Here is a 26,924-nt window from a genome sequence, read left to right as displayed (position 1 = left end):
ATGCTAGATTACATAGTCTGAATCTCACAAAAAACTAGTTATTTAATAAAGACCTTTTCCCCAGTCACTCGTTTAGCTTTTACTTAATATTTCATACTAACTACCACAACATCCCTTTTGCACTGTGTGTGAAGTTCCTTCAATTTTAGTCATGTATCTTCTTGTGTGTGAATATTTCTGTGTGCTGTAGAGAGTGTGGCTAGAGAAGTTGGAGGAAAAAAAAATACATGTATAACCAATTTTGTTCTATTTTACTGACAACAAATAAAAGTCTAAAATGTCAGCTTGAAAATAAAATGTCATTTCAAAAGTATGTTTATACTATCAAATTTTGCCCTTCTTAGAGAGAACCTAATCTTACAAACTCCTATTTTTTATATCATTAATCAAGGCAACAATCTTCACTGAGACAAATTACTACCTCTGCAAAGATGGCACAACTCCAAGCCAATCCTGTTCACTTGTTTTGTATAGACAGCAGCAATTCCACTCTTCCCTAGCCCATTCTGCATAGATAATAGTATGAATGAGATCCAAAATGGAATGTAGAAGCCTTGCTTTGAAACAGAAATTCATATGAATCATAGTCTATGAGTTTTCTCACCATTGATAACACTTTATATATAGATATATTAGCATATAATTTGTAATTCACAGTGTTGGAGTTATTTGATTCAGAATCATTCTCAAAGCAATTAATTAATAATGATTTCTTCTTCTCAAAGTCTATATTAGCTCTTTGCACTTAGTAAGTATTAAATAATTTTCTAAATATCTTACCCATCATAGGAATCACCTGACACCACAAGGTGTCTGTATTGTATATAAACATATATGTCCCTATATCGTTTATGTAACTAACTATAACTAAAACTCAGCCAGAAAAGCAGTCCTTGTAACCAGTCAAATATCTGAAGGCATTATATGACTTATTTAAACTAAATGATTTACAATAATCATTTTTTTCTATCCTCTTCTGTGTTGCAGCTTCACCTACAAACTAGTTGTCCTCATAGTAGACATTAATAGTTGCTGCAGCCTGACTTACATAGCTTCCTTTTTCCATACAGGAGGAGGCTGCTTCCCACAACCAATGAATAAATTGCTTCACTTTGATTGTGCCATCCTGAATCAATCACTGCCACCAGGGGATTACCATGTACTGGTTAATGTGTTAGAGTTACATAGGGCAATGTCACACGTTTCGAATGTCAAACAATTTAATTGTATATGCATATTTGCTGTGCTTATATTGGAAGGCATGGATATTTGAGTGGTATTCCTGTGAATATATGGGGTTCCCTGGTGGCTTACATGGTAAAGAGTCTGCCTGCAGTGAAGAAGACCTGGGTTTGATCCCTGGGTCAGGAAGATGCCCTGGAGAAGGGAATGGCAATCCACTCCAGTATTCTTGCTCGGAGAATTCCATGGACAGAGGAACCCGGTGGGTTACAGTCCAGTCCGTGGGGTCGCAAAGAGTTGGACACGACTGAGCAACTAACACTACCATCCTGAGTGCGACTGTTGTGGCTCCTTGGCTTCACTAATCTTCCTCAAATTGCATATTGCAAAGCTTATATTTGTTGTATATGATACTTGTGAGAATAACTTGTGAGCATCAGTTGTGATCTTTTGGAAATGGCAGTTTAGCACAGATGCCCTTGTGGGATCACTTTGAAGACTTCAATCTCTACTGTTTGAGGGAAATCAAAATTGACACAATGGAATTAAAACACCAAAGCAGTGCTCTTAATTTTTTTAATTATGTTTTAATAGAAGTTTTATTTTTAATAAAATAAAAACTGTTTAAATGTTTTCATGTTTTCACAAAGTAAGACACTGCATTTATCAGAAGTATTCTTTCTTACTTACCAACACTTTCAAACTTAGCCGGTGGACCAAACCTGAACAAAATTTTTGGCTAACCCAGTGCTTCCTAAGGTTTTTGTGAGAAAGAACCTGATTCAGAAACTGAAACTAACTCAGGATGCAAAAAAATAAACTAACCTTATTTTGTTGCTATTCTTATTATTACCTTTCAATTTCATGCTTTAATGGCATAATCTATTTTTTTCCAGTTTCATTGAGATGCACTGGATGTACAGCACTGTATAAGTCTAAAGTGTATAGCATAATGATTTGACTTACATATATCATGATATGAGTACTACAAGTTTAACATCATCTTATATAGATCCATAATCTCATCATTACAAAAAATGAAAAAAAATATTTTATTGTGATGAGAAAGATCAATTCTCTTAACAACCTACAAATATACCAAAAATATGGAATCCTTCACAAATGCACATGTCATCTTGTACAGGGCCATGTTAATCTTCTCTGCATCATTCCAATTTTAGTATATGTGCTGCCAAAGCTAGCACAATCTATTTTTTAATGCCTATTTCAGTAGACCTTCCATCTTTACCAGACAAGCAATTCTTTTCAAAAAGTTCCGTATTTCTTTACATCGAACTAAATAGTGAGGAAATGATATTCTGTGGTGCGTTTTACCGATCAACAAAGTAGAGAGTCTTTCTGAAATATTTATCTTAAGCTTCAGAATTTAAACACTGTACATGCTTCTCTGGATTATCCACAAGGTCAAATAATAAACTGTTTGATTTGACATACTTCCTCTTTGCTATTTGCTACATCTGCTCTAACATAACAAACAAAGTACTTGATGAGAACTTGGTGGAGGATGTATATAAATAAACTGAATTTCAACTTGAAAGTTATTAATTGTACCTAGTTTTAGAAGTCCAATGCTGTAAAGAACAAGACTGCATAGGAACCTGGAAATTTTAGGTCCATGAATCGAGGCAAATTGGAAGTAATCAAACAGGAGATAGCAAGAGTGAACATTGACGTTTTAAGAATCAGTGAACTAAAATGGACTGGAATGGGCAAATTTAGTTCAGATGACTATTATAAACTACTACTACTACTGTGGGCAAGAATTTTGGGCATTACTTTGCTAGCATGTGTTCAGCTCAGTTCAGTCACTCAGTCATGTCCAACGTTTTGCGACGCCATGGACTGCAGCACTTCAGGACTTCCTGTCCGTCACTAACTCCCAGAGCCTTCTCCATCTCAAGTCCATTGAATCGGTTATGCCATCCAACCATCTCATCCTTTGTCATCCCCTTCTCCTCCTCCCCTCAATCATTCCCAGCATCAGGATCTTTTCCAATGAGTCAGCTCTTCCCATCAGGTGGCCAAAGTATTGGAGCTTCAGCTTCAGTATCAGTCCTTCTAATGATTATTCAGATGTGATTTCCTTTAGGATTGAATGGTATGTTAGAGAGATGTAACATATATATTGCAGTATCTATCTGCCAAATACTGTATTTCAAATAATGGTTTTCTCATCGCAGTAATATTTTAAATAGGGTAGGTACAAAACAAATGTGGTCTCAGTGCTACAGTTTTGCGAAAAACTCATCTATTAATTTAAATGTCTTACCTCTCCAAATTTTTGAGGACTAAATTTAATTACCACTTAGAGGCAAAATTTATCCCCAATAATATTAGTTTTGAAGTATTAAATACTTAACCCTCAACATAGGGTCAGCTGCCTGTTAACGTAAAGGCTTTATCATATTTCTTTTCAGTATACATTATATCCACCTATTTTCCATTCAAATAAGTGCACTCAGGCGGATATATTAGTTTCCCAGCCTATAATAGAGATAGTTATCATCCACTCCTCTTAATTTGCTGCCTGAAAAAAAGAATTCTTGGGAGTATATTTTACAGATTTTAATGCACAATGGGCTCATATTGACCCCTAAATAGCAGATGGACACAGAGTGATATAGTAACATAGCCACCTTAGTTACAAATTGTATTTACATTGCTTCTTAAAAATTGTTGATTCCAGTTTTAAATGTGATTGCTGGTTGGAGTTGGTAATAAGTTTTTTGTTTTTTTTCCTGATTATTCCCTAAGTTAGTCAAGGATTAGAATCCAAACACTCCTACTCATAAAGAAAATATGAAGTCTACGAAGACAAAGCAGGCCCTTCAAAAACATTATGAATGGTATATTGCTATAGAAGTTCTGATTTCCACTCTTAGAAAGTTTTTATAAAGCAATAAGCAGCTTTTGTCATCATTTCTTAAATCAGTCATGTAATCAATAAGTGTTTTACTGGTAACTCAGTCAATAGGTTTCCCTCATGGCTCATATGGAAAAGAGTTTGCCTGCAATGCAGGATACCTGGGTTCGATCCCTGGGTCAGGAAGATCCTCTGGAGAAGGAAGCAGAAATCCACTCCAGTATTCTTGCCTGGAAAATCCCTTGGATGGAGGAGCCTGATGGGCTACCCACTATGGGGTTGCCAAGAGTCAGAGACAACTGAGCAACTAACCCACAGCCAATAAGTATTCATTGAAGAATGACTTTGTGTCAGACACTTTTCTGAGGCAAGCAGTGAACAAGAGAGGCAAAGACTTTCCTTTGTGGAGTTTACATTGTGGAAAGATGGATGGGTGGGTTTTAGATTGAGTTTTAGTTAGGAAACTAGTTTTTATTAGATTGGGTTTTAGGTAGGAAAATGAGTAAGAAAACAAATATTTTTATTATACAAGCTAATTCAGGGTAATGATAAGTGTTATAAAAAGAAAATATTGTGACATATTTATGGAATACATTTTAGATTTGGTTGGTTCAGGAAACCCATCTGTAAAAGAGATATTAGAGATGTTTTCTGATGAATCCTGTCCATACAAAGTATAAAACTAAGAAAAACAGCGTATTGAAATATTTATGTTTCATCAAAATATAACCCACAGAGGTTTGATGATATTTATATTTCTGAAATGTTCTGAAAATATATGAATCTAGTGTTTTAGGTTAAGCTATTTATGGAATAAAAGAGGTTTCCAATGACTCCAGAAAAAATATAGGAGAACCATCTTGGATCCAATTTTCCTGTTTGGTCCTGCTGTAACCAAATTTGTTAATCTGAGTGTTCAGTTCAATTATCATTTACTATCTCTTTCATCATAGGAAGGTTGCTCAATTATTTCAGCTATCACATTTTAGGTAATTCTCTAAAATAGTTTTTACAAACTATTTAAGAAATATTTTTGCTGTTTCACCCCACAACACACACACACACACACACACATACACACACCACATGCACATATGGCTAATGCTTTTGGTTTCTAGGTATTTTTATTATTTCATTTTTAAAAATGCTTACTGCAGGTTTTCTGAACTGATTTCTGACCCACCAATGGATCTCAACTGAAAGATCTGAAAGATTGCTCCAAAAGCCATTCAGCAATATGCACATGCTAATCTATATATTAAAAACAAAAACAAACAAGTAGGCCAATTACTATAGGCTAATAAAAGTTATTTACCCATTCAGGGAAAAAAATATATAGTTCTACAATATTTGGACAAACACTAAGTTGAGGGAAAAAACAAAATTATCTTTTTCTTTGCCTCTAATTTTATATTTGCTAGGATGGCAATGATTATATTTAATGAAGTAGTATAAAAAATATCTTTGCTTACAAGAAAACTGATTTTCTTTGTTCTGCCCCCCTGTACTGGTCTCATTTATCCTCTAGAATGAAGAAAAGAAGTATTTAAAAATTTAGCAGTAGAGAGCTCTAAATGGAATTATAGTGAAAGAGCAAAAGGTATTCATTTTAAAACTTTACAATAGTGCATATAACATTTATAAAACAAAGTTTTAACAGTTATACTTGAAATGTTTACTTAAATTTATTCTCAATTTTTTCTCCACCTCAAGTGACAGTGTAACATAACAGATTATTCCAAAACAACATCCCACACAAACAGATTTTGTCTTCAGAATATGTATTGACACACACATTTGATATTATGGAATTTACCCACAAGCCACAATAAAATAGTCAACAGACTTTTGGAGTCTGTGGATTTCACCCAAATGAAAGCCAGCCCTTAACATTTTATTCCCCTTTTTCAACTCTGACATGATTAGCCTTTTTAAAATTGTTGCACTGAGATAAGTTTTTTAATTTTACATTTATTTTGTAAAATTAAGATTGTATAAATGTGTAACCCAGAAAGCCAAGTGAGTTCTACAGATTTACGTAGGAAGCATACAGACATTGTTCAGCCTTGCAAAATGTCAGCTAATTTCCGGGGACTGGGCATTGGTAGTCCAATTCCTGCACCTTTCTAACTTCTTTTCTACTCTGGGTTACCCCAGGGTCAAGCCACCAACTCTGCTGTAAACATTTACAGGCTCTACTGTAGATTATGTGGCAAGGCTCCATTGTGAGTCCCACAAACCTACCCTATCTACTGATTTCGACCACTTGACCTATTACATTCATCCTTCTAAATTATTTCCCATGGCAATTAACACACTCCTGCCCTTGGCTCATGTGGGGTAGTTCTATTACCCTCAGACCTCTTAAATAAAAGATGCTCCCACCCCCCTGGCTTATCTTGAATTTTCCTGACAACAGAAGGTCTCTCCCCAAGAAATTCTCAAACACAACACAAAACACAGGCCTTGAAAGTACCTTATGCAGATCTGAAAGATGCTTGATTAGCTATCTCTTCACATTTCTCCAAGGTAACCTCCACTTTAAACTCTGGTAGAACTGCAGGCCACAAACACTTTTTGTACTTAAGAAGGAATTATTTTCAACAAATTAACAATTTTTTTATTGATGATTTAAAAAGAGATGTTACACATTTTCATGGTGGACCGCATGATCAGAAATCCATATACATAAGGTTGTTTTTTTTGTTTTGTGGATTTTGTTTTTTAAATCAACTTTACCAAGGCATAATTTATACAGAATAAACTGCACCAATTTTGAATATACAGTTACATATATTTTGACACTGTATAACCATCAGCATAATCAAGATCATGTTCTAGACACTCATATAAATGAAATCATACCGTGTTTACACTTCTATGTCTGGCTTCTTTCACTCAGCTATTTTTGTTTCGTTTCACCCATGTCATTGCATTTATTAGTCCTTTTCATTGACAAATAGTATTCCATTATACTTATATACCATAATTTGTTTACCCATCACATGCTGATGTACATTTCCAGTTTGTATATATACTTTGTGTCTCTACTAAAATTTAGTATACTATGTGGAAAGTTGCTCAAATCCATACATTATGAGAAACATATGTTAATTCCATAACAATTCTAACGAGTAAAATTTGAAAATATGTGAAGGGAATTTTTAATTATATTCTATTAATACAATTTAGAAGGAAAACAGACAAGAAGACATACTGACAGCCATCAGATTCTCCAAAATTTCATCTCAAATTCTGTAATTCTCAGCAAATAATTCTGCAGTTTTTGAGATTCTATTTAATTCATTCAACCATGGTAATTGAGAGCGGTCTCACATTCCCATAAAATGCATCTTAAAATGAAGTCTCACTCTTCCTTGAACAATCTACAATGCCCCTGTTTTTTTCTTCACAGATTATAATTCAGCATGTTTAAGCATTATGTTAGATGAACAAGAAAGAGTAAAGTCCTTGATCTGAGGAAGTAGCTAAGTAAACATCAGTTGGTTTCTAGAAACTAGTCATCTGACATATTAAAATAAACAAAATACCCATCTTCTGGTTCTTCTTAAGTCAAAGATAGGTAGCAGTTAAAAGCACAGTTAAAACATTAACATATGTACCAAAAATATTCAGAGGCTTTAGAAGTTTCCTATATTACCTCTTGCGGTGAACCTGACTCGCAAACATCTCAGCATAAGGTTCATTTATAGAAACTTCCATTTTGAATCGAATACAGTCATAAACTCCACATTTATATATTACTTAATTACAAGTGTCTGTTTGTGGCAAATGAGCTCAACTTTTTCATGTTTAGACCAAATATGTCACGTTCTTTCTGGCCAAGAAGTTATAACCTATTAGGAGAAAAAATAATCTAAAAAGTGGAGAAAATCTGGTACGTATGTTGGCTGTTTCTGGCTTTCAGGATAGAATTAAATTAGAAGAGAGAATCAGGAAGTGATTAGAAATATGAATCCAAAAGCAATCAGGGGATTTGCCTAGCAGTTCAGAGGTTAAGAGTCCACCTACCATTGAGGGGAACACGGGTTTGATCTCTGCTTTGGGAAGATTCCACATGCCATGGGTCAACTAAGCCCATGTGCCACAACAAGTGAGCCCACATGCCCTAAAGCCTGTTTTCTGCAACAAGAGAAGCCACCACAGTAAGAAGCCCATGCATTGCAACAAAAGAGCAGCCCAAGACCATCGCAACTACAGAAAGCCCATGTGTGACAACAAAGACTCAGCACAGCCAAAAATAAAATAAAAATAAATAAATAAAATTAAAAAAAAAACAATCAGGATAAAAAGAGGGACAGAGACAAGGAAACCTTCTTCTCAGGTAGAACGGAAGTAATGATGACCATCTCTTCCTTCCTTCAAACATGTTTAACCATCTCTTCCTTCCTTCAAACATGTTTAGAACTAGAGAGATGCCATTACCCTGTGCTCTCAGTCGTGTCCAACTCTTTGCAACCCCATGGACTGCAGCACACCAGGCCTCCCTGTCCATCACCAACTCCTGGAGTTCACTCAAACTCATGTCCATCGAGTCAGTGATGCCATCCAGCCATCTCATCCTCTGTTGTCCCCTTCTCCTCCTGCCCTCAATCCCTCCCAGCATCAGAGTCCTTTCCAATGAGTCAGTTCTTCGCATGAGGTGGCCAAAGTGTTGGAGTTTCAGCTTTAGCATCATTCCTTCCAAAGAACACCCAGGACTGATCTCCTTTAGAATGAACAGGTCATACCATGCAATCTCAGTCATGCATTTCAATGCACTCTGTCATTCAGAATTATTATTCAGCCCCATCCCAAACCTAGTCTTATTAAAATCATGGATTTCATTTCAATCTTCAAAGTGTTTCAAAGAAAAGGAAACACAACATATTAAAGACTTCAAGAATCTAGCACATGCTTGTTCTTGCCATGATTTAAAAAAAGAAATTTGCATGCAAACTATCCATTCTCCATTCCCGTTTCAAGTTACCCACCAGTTTGATAAAATTGTCTTGAATTTTTCATCCAAATTATTCATACATTGTAAAAAAAAAAAAAAAAAAGTAGAGGAGGATAAATCCCTGTAACACACAACCAAATCCCTCTTTCCAGGTTGCTTAATGGTTGGCAGCTATGGGAAAAATCATTTTTATTGCTTCCAATCTGTCAAATGTATAATCATAGCATTAAGGTTTTCATCACAAGAAGCCTTGTCAAAGGCTATCACTATACCCTAATCTTCTCATCTAATAACACTGTCCAGAAAGAAAGTTTGCCCCAAATTGTTACTCTTTGTGAAGCCATACTAGTTTCTAGTTACCATCATTTCCTTATCTAGATGCATAGAATGGCACTAATTTCCACAGGTCATTTTACAAGAAAATGTGAAATCTGAATTTCTTTCTAAAATTTTTCTTAATACCTTGTATCTCTCATAAAAATACATCATTAAAGAAGAATTCCCTAGTTTTTCTGCTATCTGTCTCTCTATATCTTTTTCTCATTATGATGGAGGGAGTGCGGTTCTTACCCTAAAAGCCAACATTTTTTCATTCTTCTTTCTAGACCCCATCAACTTCCTTATTATCATGGAATCCAAGTGGTTAAAGCAGAATAAGATGGGACAATGGTGAGAAGTGAATTCAGAGGGACAGGCAGAGGCCAAACCCCAAAACGAACATATGCTCTAAGCTTTGTAAGAAGACATTTAAAGAATTTAAACAAATGATGATATAGTCTTATTTTATTTGAATGAGTGAAAAAAGCAAATTCAGTTGGTTTGGGGATTGCATCTACATACATACATGATTTGTTTTCAATGAGATTTCCTGAATGCAGGAGGTTGCAGGAGAGATGTGGGGTCCCAACATCAATGACCTTTACCAATGCTTGTGCCTGAGACTAAGTCAATGGGAGTTTTAACATTCATGTCTCAGCCTGTCACCTCTTTATTTAAAATGTGCTTTGTGTCCTGTATGATATTTAATATGTGCATTGTTTCCACAGAAAGGGAAACAAATAGGAAACAAACTTAGACAAGGGAAGCTGTACCTAGGAAAATCCTCCTACTGCAACCATCTGTCTCATCTGACCCCAGGAGAGAATTCTAATCATGTTATCATTTCATTCCCATTTCAGGCACTTTGCATTTTTATATATGCTAAAGAATTCAGCAAGTCATCCAACTGGCAGGAGCAATAGGAAAACTTCCTTTAGAGCACAGGTGTACAAGCAAACAAATTCTTTCTGTGCTTGAAAACTGATCCTTCCATATAGCAAACTTCCCAGCAGCATGCTGCACTGGCAGGAAGAGGGGGAGGAGCCCACAGCTGTCAGGTAGAGAGAGGGAAGAGATGTGATCGGCTCCTCTCACCTTCCAGTGGAGTCGGGAATAGATACTGTCAACCTGAACTGTCGTTTCCCAGCCACACTACCAATCTGGGTTTATTAAAGGCAGAGATAAGTCACTCTGTGTGTGTTTTTGTGAAGGAAAAGAAGAAATTGAGGGAGGAAGGAAGGATGGAATAAGGAAGAAAATAAGAAAAATCAAGCAGTGAAGTATTAAACTCAATTGTTAGGTTTAAACAAGTGTAACTAGCTGGTTAATTCTAGATGCCTTGGAGAGATAAGCTCATGTCACTTAGGCTACATAGGGCACAAGGGATTGTAAACATCCTTTAAAAGTAAAACAGTGCCAGGAATATATCAAAGTAGCATTAAAGAGAATAGTAAAACATAATGCAATAGTCCAAATTTATCACTGGAACCTGGATGTGTGCATGCTCCATAGCTTCAGTTGTATCCAACTCTTTGTGACCCTGTGGACTATAGCCCACCAGGCTCTTTTGTCCATGGGATTCTCCAGGCAAAAATACTGGAGAGCATTGTCACGCCCTCCTCCAGGGGGAACCTGGATATATCAGTACAATAGAAAGACTAGAATCCTGGAAGAGCTTCCTTTGTGACCAGGTCCAGGCATGATTGTGCTTTGTTCTGCCACTGAATCACAAAAACTGTGATTTCCACTTAAGAAATTAAATCATTGACTATCTCCCAAAGCTTATGTTTTTCAAATATTGTCAAAACCTGAAGCACAACTGAGGAACATCAAAAAGAGTTTAATGAAACAGTTTTAAGTGGGATAGATTATTCGAAATCTAAGCCACTTCAAACTGCTTTATAGAGTATCTCTGTTTCTTAGGAAACTTAAAAAAAAAATCCCCACAATAAACAACCACTTTGATATCATATGCCAAACTTTTTCAATATTTACTACTTTCTTCAGTCAAATACCAGAGCGTAACTGAATGCCACGTAACTATTTTGCTTTTCTTTCAAATACAACACAGCATAAGCCAAGAAAACAAGCCCTTAGAGCTCTCCACCTTGTATATTTTGAAGATGCCTCTGACCCCTTCTGTTGTTTTCCTTGTATCCCTGTGTACATCCTAAGTCTGGACAATGAAGGACTGTCTCCATCCCCGATTCCTATCCCACCCATTCTTTAAGTTAAGACATCTTTAGGGTTTGATGGTGATAAAATTTAAGGCATCCCAAGTTTAATCAATGTTCTTCTTAAATCTCCTAAGAACCTCATGTGTTAAACACCATTTCACATTAGGCGTGTGTTAGCCCCTAAACTGCCCTTGAAAACTGAATTACAATATTTTCTCCAACAACACATCCTGATTAAATTTCCACTGACAATAGCTAACACGTTATCACTCTTAAAGCTTCTTCATTGCCTACATTTCTATCTAAACTTTTGTTGCCAGTGGAGTAAAAATGCCTACCAAGTCCGCTTTTACCTAACCCCATAACATTCAGTAAATACAGTTGATGCATTTTTGTTATGTTTGTCAATGTGAATCTTCTGTTCACCTCAATTTTTTTTTTATTATTTAAAGAAGAGATAGCAGATGTTTTAAAGTAAAATTTTGGCTAAGCAGTAGTTTTTCAGGTGTAAACAGAAATTGTTTCTTTCACAGGCATTGTACATTAGAGTAAATTCTGCTGCATTCGAAAACCTGTCAGCTTTATTTTGTACTGAGATTCAGAATCCCCTTTTTGACCAATATTATATAAAGTTCCTCTGGGAAGATAATGTGCATGATTGCAGGCTTGCCTTGTTAAAATCCATAGCTCTTTATGCAGTCATGTTTTCACCTATGAATTATGCATGAAAGAGGATCTCATTACATTTCATTTTCTTTACATCGGCGTCCTCGCTTCTAGACGGACCCGGGTTCCCATCACCCTCACTCCCCTTACCCTGCAGCTCGGCTCCCATCTTGATGCCTTCCTAGCATTTTAGACAAAATGGGCGTGTTTAACTTGTCACCTCCTGCCTGGTATAAATTATTCACTGGAGCTCTGCACAGAGTTGTGAGATAACCAGCCTGGACTCGGGGAAACTTCACAGGCTGTGTGTGGGAATCCAACAGAAAACTCAGACGGCCCTTCTCTACCAGTTGCCCAAGGCAGAGGAGAAACACTTCCTTGACTCCAAAAAGCAGTCTCCTTTTAAAGCTGAAAAATTCCTCCGCTCTCTTTTATAAAATAGAAATTAGCTATAAACATTGGTCAGTGAGATGGGCGTGTATCAGTGTTTCTGTGTTTTTCTCAGAACTAAAGGTCAAGGAACAAAGCCCTGTGGTTTTGTCTTTTTTTTTTTTTTTTTTTAAATGAAGCCATTGGTCTTCCATACCTGACAAGATGAATTAAATGTGGAGAAAAGATCACAGAATTTAATCAGCACAGTCATTCAGTGTATGTGGTCAGGAACAATCACTCAAAGAAGCATATGGAAAACTAGGTTAGTAACTTTGTGTGTGTGTGTGTGTGTGTGTGTGTGTTATGAGGATTTTTAACTAAGCCTCTATCTCTGATTCCAAACGTTTCCTTATAAGATACTCCACTTAGAAAAAAAAGATTGATTTTGTCAAATTACGCCATACCAGTGCTATATTATGAAAAGGGGTCACATAAAAACAGCAAAAGAAATAACCCTGGAAGAATCAAAGTTCATATAAAAAATGTAATGAACAAATTAACTTCTTATTTTTCCTATCCAATTAAATATTTTCTTGGAATCAATGAGAATTATGCAGATAACCAAGGGCAACTTTCTATGGGTCTAGAAAGGTGAAAGCCATATTGAAGTTTATTTCTAGACTAAGAAGACTTGCTCAACTTTAATTTTTTCTTGCAAGAATATCATCATAGTGACAAGACCTTTCATATCCTGTTATATATTCTTTCTGACTAAGAATTGAAACCTTCTTAAACTGAAACCCAATGAAATGACTCCTAAGCTTGGTTCTCTAGAAGTAATAGCAGTAATGCTTATGGTTCTGACAATATGCTTTTGAAATATATTCTTTAAATGTGGAATTTTCTGATATGTGAGCTCATTATCAAAGTTTTATGCTTTGTAAAGTAGACATTTTGCTCTCATTTCTATTTTTTTCTGAATAATTGCAGTTGTAATATATTTTCTAAATACATATGTGTATATATAAATATACATATAATGCATATTTCTATAGCTTTTGTGTGTGTATAACACACACATACACACACATATAGCAACAACCTTACACTCAGTACTCATGTTGCTGAGAGATGGTGATGTGGCTCATAAAGAATATGAATAATAAATCAAAAAAAAATTCTTTGGTCCAATTACATTGTCAATTGTTAAGCTACAGGAAGCTGTGAGTTTTTCAATGTGTTCCTTTCTATCCCCTCCTGACTTAAGGGAATCTTCATTGTGATCATGGGATAGTAATATGGAACAACACTTTTACACTCTCAAAGCAGTATTTATTTAAACAAACACATGCTTTTGTGATAAGTATACCATTTCTTCCTAACTTAATGCAATCTGTACTTGTGGTGGCCATGCAGTGGTAACTTAGAGATATAATGGGTCTGAATCTCAGTCTGTTTTTATACAAACACAAAGAAAGAAATTGACATTTGCAACAGATTTCAATTTTTTTGAAAACTTATCATTTGGCATAATGATTGACATTAAAAGAATGCCATTTAACTCTTGGCTGAATGAATGATCTATTATTATTACAGATGGCTCTATAAAACATTGGAAATACACAGAATATATGAACATAGTGCAATATCAGTATAGGTGAATGTGAGTGGTTCAGATTCTGATTTATTATCAACAATTGTTCTGTTGTTTCCCAGCAACAACTATAGACTGAAGTCTTGGGAAAGCACTTGTTATACCCAGTTTGACTTCCAGGAAACTTACTCAGTGAAATGATTTGAGTAACTAGGGCAAAGGACATAATTATTGGTATGTAGTAATTTGATTGACCACTGGCACCAGAGTATTTGTATTAAATATTTTCAACTGGAGCCTGGGTTTAAATTTCTTCCAGTTTGTCTGCACTCTTGCCCATTTTGAGTGTTATTAAAAACATTGAGGATAATCAAGTGGAAATAAAATTTTCCCTAAAGATTGATATCACATTTGCTTGTTTATGTTTTCTCTTGTGTAAATTGTTAGTTTACAGTCTTCAGTGTTCACAAGCAAGGTACTATTTCCTCTGGGGAGAAAGTATATCAGACCTGTGAGTATGAAGCATGTAAGATTCACTGCTCTGTATGGCTTTATGTTACTTATTCTCTGTTCCATACTCAGATCTCCTCCCTCTTTGCAAGGTGCAATAAACATGAAGGAAAGTTTGGGTAGAGAGGGCTGTTTTTCACTCTTTCACCCTCATGTATTCATTGACAGAAAACCTCCAGCAATATATCTACCTAGGAAGCAGTGCTACAGAAGATTTTGTTGTGTTATTACCTACTGGTAATTTTATATTATAACAGTGACTTAAAGAAGTTGAAAAAGAATAGGCATTTTGCATCTACCAATCATGAACACAGTGGCATACATTACTGAGTCCACAGACATTTCATCACTGTAAAAGAAAATCCCCTCAAATCATTTCAAGGATATTTCAGATTTGTGTGTGTTGTATTTTACCTTATAACTAAATATTTTTCCCCTTTTACACTGTAGTCTTTAATATCTGCCTTCTGCCCCAAATAAGCAATTTCTATTCCTGATTCAGAAATTTACGCTTCAAGAAAATAAAAAAAAAAAACCACTCTATCTAATATTTTGTCTAGAAGCAGAAATGATTAATTAAAGGAATGATTTATCAATTACAGGGCAAAGTACAATAATAAGGCCAAGGAAAAGTATACATTGCATACACTCAATGCTTTGGTTTGGGTAAAATATGAGATGTAATGAGATGGTACTCTTATCTTGATTAATTCCAAACTGCCTATCTCACTTATTCTAGTGCCTCACCCTCTCTTCTAATCACATTGACACAAGAACTTCTTTGTCCTCACCAAATGAATTATTTGCAATGGCAATATTAGTACATTTGAACTAAATTGAATCAAGTTGCTTTAAAAAATAAGATATAGTAATGGGATCAGAGTACATATTTTTTTTTTCTTTTTTTTAAATTTTATTTTTTAACTTTACAATATTGTATTATTTCAAGAAAGCATTGTATATAAGGACTCCCCTGTAGCTCAAACAGGAAAGAATCTGCTTGCAAGGCAGGAGACCAGGGTTCAATCCCTGGGTTGGAAAGATCCTCAGGAGAAGGGAATGGCAAGCCACTCCAGTATTCTTGCCTGGAGAATCCCATGGACAGAGGCCCCTGGCGGGCTACAGTCCGTGGGGTCACAAAGAGTTGAACACGACTGAGTGACTAACACACACACACACATGCATGCCAATAATTATAGATTATTTAACAGATAGTCAACTCAACCCTAGAGGAAAAGTTTCAAAGACATCCAAGAAGTTATGGATGATAATGGCTCAAAAAAATAAGCAGACTTGTAACTTGCCAGTTCTAGTGATTACAAAAGACTCAGTCAAAATGGCGTTTAGTTACAGCAAGAGATAATTTCTATCAAATGTTAGGATGTATTTCTTCCCTCCTCTGAAATCTACCAGCATGTATTGCCTGAATCAATCATTTGAGAATAAATTGAATATCACTTTATGACGTTGTTATTGCTTTATTAAAATGTTATTCTACCTATTGTACTGTGTTTTAGTTTATCCTTTGATTCTGAGCTTGAGACCAAATGCTAATCATTTTATTCCTCACAAGATATAACTCAATTTATTTCACATATTTGCCTCTAAGGAAATATACTTTTTTTTTTTTGATTGATTTTATCTTTACACCTTGAAAAATTAGAAAAGTAAGAATAGATTTGAATGGTCTAAGGCTGTCATGCTCAGAATCAGAGGAATGGACCACATGATCTCTTTGATGACCGAAGTGTTGTTTATAATATATAAGGTATGATTACCAGCCCCTGTAATAGCCTCTAAAAGAATAAAAATTGAGGGTTAAAAGTGTAATGAAATGCAAATGAAACTGTCCTGGAAACAGAACTGCATATTTTACTTGTTTCTTACAGAATCTAAGACATAGAGAGTGTTAATATTAAATACTATCAACAGTATTCTAGTTCTCAAATAATGGCAGAAATAATTCATAGTCGAATTGCAGTTACTAGTTTAAAGTAAATGATACTAAATATTACCAAATGTGATTGCATCAATTCTATATTAAGAAGAATTCTAAATATCTCATGTTGTCTTTCCATTTGCTATATTTCCTATCTGTGTCAAAACATTGAATAAAATTTAAGATTATAGTTAACTTCACGTATTTTCTGCATACCTAATTTAAAATTAAATATAATTAAGGTTCAAGATTTAAACTGAACACTCTTACCTGAGAGAACTCTCTCCCTCTCTCTCTTTCTCTCCTTTCTTCCCAAAGATTTTTCCCATTTAATGAGGAGAAGCAAATACATTAAAAACCTATGACTTATGAAGTGCTTTTGACAGTTAGTCCATTTCAGGTAGATGCTGCTTTAAATAGCTTTTTAAAACAATGCATATTTTGGGCTGTGCTTAATTAAATAAAACACAGAATAGTGCAGTCTAAATATCACTGGACTTAAGGAGCCCTAATTTTGCTGTATCCATTCATTCTCTACGGGACCTTGAACAAGTCACTTAACCTATTTAAGTTGCAATTTTCTCAACCCTAAGTGAGATCACTGGATTAAAACAACTTTAAGGCATTTTTCACAGTGCTAATATGCATAATTGTGTAAGTTCCATAATAACTTTCAACCCCAGTTTCCTCATTTAAGTGATGCACTTTAGAATAACATCTTTGTGTTCTTCAGGATTGTTTTGAGAATCAGAGTAGTTAAATTACATAACTTTTTGGAAGCCACACATTATCAATGAAAAATATTTTTATTATCATCAGTCATAGCAGCATTAGCAATTTTAGGAGGATACAACACTATCTTGAAAATAAAGAAGACATGACTGAATTAACTTAGCATGCATGCATACAGGAAATCAGAAGATCAGTAACACATTGTGTGAACTGCTTCTTTTAAAAATCCTTTGGGGCAAGGGAGAAGCAACAAGTAACATAAAAGAGAAATCCCATACTCTTTTTTTTTTTAATTTTTATTTTATTTTTAAACTTTACATAATTGTATTAGTTTTGCCAAATCCCATACTCTTAACAGCTGATCTTTCAGCAGAAACTCTGCAGGCCAGAAGGGAATGGGAGGATATGTTTAAAGTACTGAAAGGGAAAAAAATCTACAACCAAGATTACTGTGCCCAGCAAGGATCTCATTGAAAATTGATGGAGAAATAAAAAGCTTTTCAGACAAGTAAAAGTTAAGAGAATTCAGTACCACCAAACCAGCTTTACAACAAATGTAAAACGGACTTATACAGTCAAGAAATATGAAAGAAGAAAAAAGATGTACAAAATCACCAGCAAACAATTAGACAATGGCATTAGGAACATATATATCAATAATTACTTTAAATGTAAATGGATTAAATGCTCCAACCAAAAGACACAGACTGGCTGAATGGATACAAAACAAGATCCATATATATGCTGTCTACAAGAAACCCACTTCAGATATCAAAACACATATAGACTGAAAGTGAGAGGATGGAGATATATGCTCCATACAAATGGAAAGCAAAAGAAAGCCAGAGTAACAATCCTCATATCAGACAAAATAGACCTTAAAATAAAGAAGATTACAAGAGATAAGGAAAGACACTATATAATGATCAAGGCATCAAGCCAAGAGGAAGACATCACAATTGTAAATATCTATGCACCCAACATAGGAGCACCGCATACGTAAGACAAACACTAACAGATATAAGGAGATATTGACAGTAGCACAATAACAATAGGAGACTTTAACACCCCACTCACACCAATGGACAGGTCATCATCACAGAAAATTAATAAGGAAATACATCTTAAATGATACATTAGATGAGATAGATTTCATTGTTATCTTCAGGACATTCCATCCAAATGCAGAAGAATACACCTCTTCTTAAGTGCACATGGAACATTCTCCAGGATAAACCACATCTTGGGTCACAAATCAAATCTCAGTAAATTTAAGAAAATTGAAATTGTATCAAACATCTTCTCTGACCACAATGCTATGAGACTAGATATCAATTAAGGGGAAAAAAAAAACTGTAAGAAACATAAACACATGGAGATTAAACAACATGTTTCTAAATAACCAACAGGTTACTGAAGACATCAAAAGTGAAATTAAAAAATTTCTAGAAACAAATGACAATGAAAACACGACAACTCAAAACCAATGGGATGCAGCAAAAGCAGTTCTAAGAAGGAAGTTTATAGCAATACAATTCTACCTCAAGAAATAAGAAAAACATCGACTAGACAACCTAACTTTACACCTAAAGCAACTGGAAAAAGAAGAAGCAAAAAAACCAAAATTAGTAGAATGAAAGAAATCATAAAGAGCAGAAGTAAATGAAGAAGAAATGAAAGAAACAATAGTAAAGATTAACAAAACTAAAAGCTGGTTCTTTGAGAAGATAAACAAAATTGACAAACTTTAGTCAGATTCATCAAGCAAAAAAGAGAGAAGAATCAAATCAACAAAATAAGAAATGAAAAAGGAAAGTTTACAACAGACAATGCAGAAACACAAAGTATTATAAGAGACTATTATGAACAACTATATGGCAATAAAATAGATAACCTGGAAGAAATGGACAGATTCTTAGAAAAGTTCAATCTTTCAGACTGAATGTGGAAGAAATAGAAATTATGAACAGCCCAATTACAAGCACTGAAATCGAAGCTGTGATCAAAAATCTCCAAAAAAAAAACAGAAGCCAAGGATCAGATAGCTTCACAGGAGAATTCTATCAAACATTTAGAGAAGAGCTAATGCCTATCCTTCTAAAGCTCTTTCACAAAATTGCAGAGGAAGGAACACTTTCAAATTCATTCTACAAGGCCACCATCACCCTGATACCAAAGTCAGACAAAGACAACAGAAAAAAAGAGAATTACAGGCCAATATCACTTAGACAGCATATTAAAAAGCAGAGACATTACTTTGTCAACAAAGATCTGTCTAGTCAAGGCTGTGGTTTTTCCAGTGGTCATGTATGGATGTGAGAGTTGAACTATAAAGAAAGCTGAGCACTGAAGAATTGATGCTATTGAACTATGGTGTTGGAGAAGACTCTTGGGAATCCCTTGGACTGCAAGGAGATCCAACCAGTCCACCATAAAGGAGAACAGTCCTGAGTGTTCATCGGAAGGACTGATGTTGAAGCTGAAACTCCAGTACTTTGGCCACCTGATGCGAAGAGCTAAATCATTTGAAAAGACCCTGATGCTGGGAAAGATTGAAGGCAGGAGGAGAAGGGGATGACAGAGGATGAGATGGTTAGATGGCATCACTGACTCAATGGACATGAGTTTGAGTGAAGTCCGGGAGTTGGTGATGGACAGGGAGGGCTGGCATGTTCTGTTCCATGGGGTCGCGAAGAGTTGGACACGATTGAGTGACTGAACTGAACTGAACTGATCACTGATGAACATAGATGCAAAAATCCTCAACAAAATTTTAGCAAACAGAATTCAACAACACATCAAAAAGCTCATACACCATGATCAAGTTGGGTTTATTCCAGGAATTCATGGATCCTTCAATATACAGAAATCAATCAATGTGATACACCACATTAACAAACTGAAAGATGAAAACTATATGATCACCTCAAGAGATGCAGAAAAAGCCTTTGACAAAATTCAACACCTATTTATGATTAAAACTCTTCAAAAAATGGGCATAGAAGGAACCTACCTCAACATAGTAAAGGCCACATATGATAAGCCTACAGCAAACATTATTCTCAATTGTGAAAAACTGAAAGCATTCCTCCTAAGACAGGAACAAGACAAGGATGTCCACTTTCACTGCTATTATTCAACATAGTTCTGGAAGTCCTAGCTACAGCAATCAGAGAAGAAAAAGATATAAAAGGAATCCAGATTGGAAAAGAAGTAAAGCTCTCACTGTTTGCAGATGACATGATACTGTACATAGAAAACCCTAAGGATAGTATCAGAAAATTACTAATCAGTGAATTTAGCAAAGTTGCAGGATACAAAATCAGTACACAGAAATCACTTACATTTCTATATACTAACAATGAAAAATCAGAAAAAGCAATAAAGGAATCAATCCCCTTCACCATTACAACAAAAATAATTAAATATTTAGGAATAAACTTACCTAAGGAGACAAAAGAACTGTACACAGAAAAGTTTAAGACATTAATGAAAGAAATCAAAGATGGCATAAGCAGATGGAGAGATATTTCATGTTTCTGGGTAGGAAGAATCAATATTGTGAAAATGAATATACTATCAAATGCAATCTACAGATTTAATGCAATCTCTATCAAATTACCAGTGGCATTTTCCACAGAACTAGAACAAAAAATTTCACAATTCATATGGAAACACAAAAGACCCCAAACAGCCAAAGCAGTCTTGAGAAAGAAGAATGGACCTGGAAGAATCAAGTTTCCTGACTTCAGGTTATACTACAAAGCTACAGTCATCAGGACAGCATGGTACTTGCACAAAAACCAAAATACAGGCCAATGGAACAAGATAGAAACCCCAGAAATAAACCCATACACCTATGGGTACCTTATTTTTGACAAAGGAGGCAAGAATATACAATGGGGCAAAGACAGCCTCTTTAATAAATAGTGCTGGGAAAACTGAAACTACATGTTAAAGAATAAAATTAGAACAATTCCTAACACCATACACAAAGATAAACTCAAAATGGATTAAAGACCTAAATGTAAGACTAGACACTATAAAACTCTTAGAGGAAAATATAGGCAGAACACTGGAAGACATAAATCAAAGCAAGATCCTTTATGACCCACCTCCTAGAGTAACAGAAATAAAAATAAAAGTAAACAATTTGGACCTGATTAAGCTAAAAAGCTTTTGCACAGCAAAGGAAATTACAAGCAAGGTGAAAAGAAATCCCTCAGAATGGGAGAAAATAATAGCAAATGAAACAACTGACAAAAGATTAATTCCCAAAATATACAAGCAGCTCATATAACTCAATACCAGAAAAACAAAGAACCCAATCAAAAAGTGGGGAAAAGACCTAAACAGACATTTCTCCAAAGAAGACATACAGATGGCTAACAAACTCATGAAAAGATGCTCAATACCACTCATTAGTGAAAGTGAAAGTGAAATAGCTCAGTCGTGTCCTACTCTTTGTGACCCCATGGACTGTAGCTTACCGGGCTCCTCTGTCCATGGGATTTTACGGGCAAAGGTACTGGAGTACCTTCTCAGAAAATGGCAACCCGCTCATGAAAAGATGCTCAGTACCACTCATTATTAACAAACACATGAAAAGATGCTCAATACCACTCATTATTAGAGAAATGTAAATCAAAACTACAATGAGATATCACCTCACACTGGTCAGAATGGCCCTTACCAAAAAGTTTACAAACAATGAATGCTGGAATGGGTGTGGAGAAAAGGGAACACTCTTACACTCTTGGTGGGAATGTAAATTGATACAGCCATGATGGAAGATGATACAGAGATTCCTTTAAAAACTAAGAATAAAATATGACCCAGCAATCCCAATCCTAGGCATATACCCTGAGGAAACCAAAATTGAAGGAGATATATGTATCCCATTGTTCATTCCAGCACTATTTACAACAGCTAGAATATGGAAGCAACCTAAATGTCCAGCTACAGATGAATGGATAAAGAAGTTTTGGTATATATACACAATGGAATATTACTCAGCCATAAAAAGGAACACATTTGAGTCAGTTCTAATGAGGTGGATGAACCTAGAACCAATTATACAGGGTGAAGTGAGTCAGAAAGAGAAAGATAAATAACATATTCTAACACATATATGCAGAATCTAGAAGAATGGTACTGAAGAATTTACTTACAAGGCAGCAGTGGAGAAACAGACATACAGAATAGACTTATGAACATGGGGAGAGGGGAGGAAAGGGTGAGATGTATGGAAAGAATAAACATGGAAACTTATATTACCATATGTAAAGTAGATAGCCAACAGGAATTTGCTGTATGGTTCAAAAAACTCAAACAGGGGCTCAGTATCAACCTAGAGGAGTGGGATGGGGAGGGAGATGGGAGGGAGCTTCAAAATGGAGGGGATATATGTATACTTACGAATGATTCATGTTGAGGTTTGACAGAAAACAGCAAAATTCTGTAAATCTATTACCCTTCAATAAAAAATAAATTAATTTAAAGAAAGTCCTTTTGGGTGAATTTGTGCATCAGCCAAAATTTTTCTGAAGAAACATCAGGAGCAAAATGATAATCAATCTTAATAATGTACAGAACACATGGTAAATTTTCAGTGCAATGGATCTTGTTTCAAAGTGGTAAAGAATCCATATACCAGTGCAGGAGATGCAAGAGATGCAAGTTCAACCCCTGGGTTGGGAAGATCCCCTGGAATATGAAATGGTAGCCAGCTCCAGAATTCTTTCTTGGAAAATTCCACAGACAGAGGAGCCTGGTGGGCTACAGTCCATGGGACTGTAAAGATTTGGGTATGATTGAATGACTGAGCACACACACACACTAAACTGTTTTGAATGTGAAATTAGCAAGAACTACGGATTGAACTTCCACTACATGTAAGACATTTTGCTAAACATTATCAGGAGATATTTACTAGACCCTGCCCTCAGTGAACTTACAATTTAATTTAGAAGAGAAAACAAATTTTGAAAAAATAAAGTCTTAATCAAAAGGATGGTGGAGAAGATGATACAACACTGTTCGTTATAATCAGGCTGAAAAATAATAAATCAATGTAGAATTTCAGATGAGATAATTAGAACTGATGCTGAAGCTGAAGCTCCAATACTCTGGCCACCTGATGGGAAGAGCTGACTCACTGGAAAAGACCCTGATGCTGGGAAAGATTGCAGGCAGGATGAGAAGAAGGCAAACGAGGCTGAGATAGTTGGATGGCATTACCAATTCAATGGACATGAAGTTGGGCAAACTCCAAGAGATGGTTAGGGACAGGGAGGCCTGGCATGCTGCAGTCATGGGGTTGCAAAGAGTTGGACATGACTTGGTGACTAAACAATAGCGAAAGATTGCTTTAGGCTGAGGTGGAGAGTTAAACTTCTATGGTAGAAATGGATTGCATCCGTGTTAATGTGAAGGACTGAAAAATGCAAAAATATTATCCAGGGATGATTAAAATACACACACACACACACACAACATTCAAATAGTTAATAAAAAATGTAATCATCTGTTGTTGTTCAGTCATTCAGTCCTGTCTAACTTTTTGCAACCCCATGGACTGCAACACATCAGGCTTCTCTGCCCTTCACCATCTTCCAGAGCTTGCTCAAACTCATGTGCATTGAGTCGATGATGTCATCCAACCATCTTATCCTCTGCCGTCCCCTCCTCCTCCTGCCTTCTGTCTTTCCCAGCATCAACCTCTTTCCCAATGAGTTGGCTCCTCACATCAGGTGGCCGAAGTATTGGAGCTTCAGCATCAGCATCAGTCCTTCTGATGAATATTCAGGACTGATTTCCTTTAGGATGAACTGGTTGGATCTCCTTGCAGTCCAAGGGACTCTCAAGAGGCTTCTTCAACATCACAGTTCAAAAGTATCAATTCTTCAGCACTCAGCCTTCTTTATGGTCCAATTCTCACATCCATACATGACTACTGGAAAAACAATAGCTTTGACTAAATGGATCTTTGTTGGCAAGGTAATGTCTCTGCTTTTAGTATGCTGTCTAGGTTGATCATTTTCTTTTCTTTGCTCCTTCTCTTCCAAGGAGCAAGCGTCTTTTAATTTCATAGCTACTGTCACTGTCTGCAGTGATCTTGGAGCCCCAAAATAAAATCTTTCACTGTTTCCACTGTTTCCCCATGTATTTGCCATGAAGTGATGGGAAAGTGAAGTCACTCAGTCGTGTCCAACTCTTTGCGACCCCATGGACTGCAGCCTACCAGGCTCCTCCATCCATGGGATTTTCCAGGCAAGAACACCGGAGTGGGTTGCCATTTCCTTCTCCAGGAGATCTTCCCAACCCAGGAACTGAACCCAAGTCTCCTGCATTATAGGGAGACGCTTTACCGTCTGAGCCACCAGGGAAGAGTCATGATTAAGGTGTTAGTAGGTGCATCTCAGCTTTCTTCACTCTCACATCCATACATGACTACTGGAAAAACAATAGCTTTGACTAAATGGATCTTTGTTGGCAAGGTAATGTCTCTGCTTTTAGTATGCTGTCTAGGTTGATCATTTTCTTTTCTTTGCTCCTTCTCTTCCAAGGAGCAAGCGTCTTTTAATTTCATAGCTACTGTCACTGTCTGCAGTGATCTTGGAGATCAAGAAAATAAAATTTGTCACTGTTTCTATTGTTTCCTCATCTATTTCCCATGAAATGATGGGACTGGATGCATGATCTTAGTTTTTTGAACATTGAGGGTTTTTTGTTCTTTTTTTAAGCCAGCTTATTCACTCTCCTTTTTCACTTTCATACAGAGGCTTTTTAGCTCCTTTTCCCTTCCTGTCATAAGGGTGGTATCATCTGCATAATTGAGGTTATTGATGTTTCTCCTGGCAATCTTGATTCCAGCTTAAGTTTCATCTACTCCAGCATTTCACATGATGTACTCTGCATAGAAGTTAAATAAGAAGGTTGCTCTTTCCCATTTTTGAACCAGTTCATTGTTCCATGTCCAGTTCTAACTGTTGCTTCTTGACCTGCATATAGGTATCTCAGGATGCAGGTAAGGTGGTCTGGTATTCCCATCTCTTCAAGAATTTTCCAGTTTTCTGTGATCCTCACAATCAAAGGCTTTAGCATAGTCAATGAAGCAGAAGTAAATGTTTTTCTGGAATTCTCTTGTTTTTTCTTTGATCCAACAATGTTGGCAATTTGATCTCTTGTCCCTCTACCTTTTCAAAATGTAATTTTTGCATCTGGAATTTCTTGATTCATGTACTATTGAAGCCTAGCTTAGAGAATTTGACCACAACCTAGCTAGCATGTTTCAAATCCTGAAAGATGATCCTGTGAAAGTGCTGCACTTAATATGTCAGCAAATTTGGAAAACTCAGCAGTGGCCACAAGACTAGAAAAGGTGAGTTTTCATTCTAATCCCAAAGAAAGGCAATGCCAAAGAATGCTCAAACTACCACACAATTGCATTTATCTCACATGCTAGTAAAGTAATGCTCAAAATTCTCCAAGCCAGGCTTCAGCAGTACGTGAACCCTGAACTTCCAGATGTTCAAGCTGGTTTTAGAAAAGGCATAAGAACCAGAGATCAAATTGCCAACATCCGTTGGATCATCGAAAAAGCAAGAGAGTTCCAGAAAAACATCTATTTCTGCTTTATTGACTATGTCAAGCCTTTGACTGTGTGGATCACAATCAACTGTGGAAAATTCTGAAAGAGATGGGAATATCACACCAGCTGGCCTGCCTCTTGAGAAACCTGTATGCAGGTCAGGAAGCAACAGTTAGAACTGGACATGGAACAAAAGACTGGTTCCAAATAAGAAAAGAAGTACATCAAGGCTGTATATTGTCACCCTGCTTATTTAACTTTCATATACAGAGTACATCATGAGAAATGCTGGGCTGAAGGAAGCACAAACTGGAATCAAGATTTCCAGGAGAAATATCAATAACCTCAGATATGCAGATGACACCACCCTTATGGCAGAAAGTGAAGAAGAACTAAAGAGCCTTTTGATGAAAGTCAAAGAGGAGAGTGAAAATATTGGCTTAAAGCTCAACATTCAGAAAACGAAGATCATGGCATCTGGTCCCATCACTTCATGGCAAATAGATGGGGAAACAGTGGAAAAAGTGGCTGACTTTATTTTTTTTGGCTCCAAAATCACTCCAGATGGTGATTGGAGCCATGAAATTAAAAGACGCTCACTCCTTGGAAGGAAAATTATGACCAACCTAGACAACATATTAAAAAACAGAGACATTACTTTGTCAACAAAGGTCCGTCTAGTCAAGGCTATGGTTTTTCCAGTAGTCATGTATGGATGTGAGAGTTGGACTATAAATAAAGCTGAGCTCTGGAGAATTGATGCTTTTGAACTGTGGTGTTGGGGACGGCTCTTGAGAGTCACTTGGATTGCAAGGAGATCCAACCAGTGCATCTTAAAGGAGATCAGTCATGGGTGTTCATGGTAAGGACTGATGCTAAATCTGAAATTCCAATACTTTGGCCACCTGATGCAGAGAACTCACTCATTTGAAAAGACCCTGATGCTGGGAAAGATTGAGGGCAGGAGGAGAAGGGGACGACAGAGGATGAGATGGTT

General features: G+C 36.1%; 1 non-coding gene across 1 annotated transcript; it reads right to left on the bottom strand.

Annotated features, from left to right (window-relative positions):
- Positions 1 to 2,282: 2,282 nt before the first annotated feature.
- LOC112579262 lies at positions 2,283 to 2,387 on the bottom strand. The gene has a single exon (XR_003103761.1). It is a non-coding gene; the product is annotated as a U6 spliceosomal RNA (small nuclear RNA).
- Positions 2,388 to 26,924: the final 24,537 nt, after the last annotated feature.

This window comes from Bubalus bubalis, chromosome 15 (assembly GCF_019923935.1).
Source record: "Bubalus bubalis isolate 160015118507 breed Murrah chromosome 15, NDDB_SH_1, whole genome shotgun sequence".
Lineage (NCBI taxonomy): Eukaryota > Metazoa > Chordata > Mammalia > Artiodactyla > Bovidae > Bubalus > Bubalus bubalis.
This window is presented reverse-complemented; position numbering and strand designations above follow the sequence as displayed.